The sequence below is a fragment of the Trichechus manatus genome, unplaced genomic scaffold (assembly GCF_000243295.1).
Source record: "Trichechus manatus latirostris isolate Lorelei unplaced genomic scaffold, TriManLat1.0 scaffold00030, whole genome shotgun sequence".
NCBI classification, from domain to species: domain Eukaryota; kingdom Metazoa; phylum Chordata; class Mammalia; order Sirenia; family Trichechidae; genus Trichechus; species Trichechus manatus.
The window spans coordinates 1,893,444-1,895,297 of NW_004443966.1; positions in this window are offsets into that span (position 1 = coordinate 1,893,444).

Consider the following 1,854-nt stretch of genomic DNA (forward strand, 5'->3'; position numbering starts at 1 on the left):
ACTCAGCTTCCCTAGATGGCAGCTCATAAGTTTTAGGTCTTTAAATTCACAGATGCTGGGGTTTTGCTGTTCAGGTTTATCATCTGTAATCTCTGCCAAATACCATCTTGTTCTTCACTATGCTTTATATTCATTTTCCCCATACTGTGCAGATTCGGAATACATCTATTGGAGACCTGAGCAGAATTTAAACGGAATAACTTGGCCCTTTTGCGAAAGCTAGTTCAACGTGCAGGATCCATCCGCTGTGTTACAAAAGTGTACAGAGTCAATATGCATTAATTGTTTCTCCTGCAGAGCAGCTGGGGGATTCAAACCACTGACCTTTTGGTTAGCAGCTGAGCGCTTAACCACTGTGCCACAAGGGCTCCTTGCATAGATATGATAAATGACCTTAAAAAAAGAAAATCAGGATATGCAAGGCCTTCCTGGGAGTAGGAATTGGTTGGATTCTGTTTTAAATTACCATGGGCTACTGCCTTGTGTCTCCCCTCTCTGAAAACATGAGTCCTCAATCTCTGTTAGAGCACCTGCTTTCTTGACTGCTCCTTAGGACATCAACACTGGTCTGTCTGTCTGTCTGTCTGTCTGGAAACAACCTTTAGCTCATTTTGTTGCTGGCAGCAGGGTTTAGCTTGACCTGATCTGGAGAAGCCAGTCACCCACCCATGGCCACTTGCTACTGTCCTCACTGACCTAGCTCGCTTCTCTTCTTGTCAGGACTCACCCAACAGCCGCCCATAAGGTAGTGCTCACATTTTTTCTCTCCGTTCTCTGTGAACACCCCTTAACTTTGTTCTCGTCTTCAGTCCTATCCAGTTTGTTTTCTCCCCATTGCCACTTTTCTTCCTTAACTCGCAGTTGTTTTATCTGAGTTCTCTAGTGTTAGTATCATTCAGTTTTCACAGCTTTTTGGACAGGAGACTATTCAAATCACAGCATTACCAAAAATTAAACTAGATGATCTCTAAGGCTCCTTCAAACTCTAAACATGATTCTTTGAAGCTACTATTCTCCCCAACTTCCACCTGCTAAACAAATAATCCAACTAGAACTTTCAGTTATAATGGGTACTTTACTGATCTGTTTAGAGTTAATTTAGAAGACAGAGTACTGTTTCTCAATCTCACTGATAATCAAAGCAATTAAAATTAAAGCAACAACAAAGTACTATTTTGAATCCATCAAATTGACAAAGATTAAAAATATCAGTAATTCCCAGGGTAGGCAAAGTTGTTGGAATAGTACTCCGGTATAATCTTTCTGGAAAAGAACCTGGTAACATGCATTAACATTTTAAATGGGCATAGCCTTTGAACCATCAAGTCCACATTTAGGAATTTATCCTAAGGACAAATATGCAAATGTGTATATAAAATATTTATTGCAACACTGTATGTAATAGAAAAAAAAATCAAAACCACCTAAGTGCCCATCAATAGTGGATAGTTAATATGTCATATGTATAATACCATGCAGATTTTTTGTTTGTTTTTACAAATTAGATTAATCAGTGATTCTCAACGATGGCTGCACACTTGAATCACCAGAAGAGCTCTGAAAAAAATCATGATTCCAGGACCCCACCTCCAGAGATTCTGATTATTTGGTCTGGAGAGAGGCCCAGCTTTTGTACTTTTAAAAAGTGCCCCAGGTAATTCTAATGTGCAGTCAGGTTTGAGAATCACTCAGCGCTTGGTATAATCATTTGAGGTACTTACCTTACCGCAATAACGTGGATTGGAGCTGCCTGCCACAATAGCCAATTCTGAGACGGGAGTGAGGTGAGCAGCAAGAGTTTTATTATATGTCGATATTAGGAGACAGAGGGGAATAGATTCCTGCAAAAAAAAA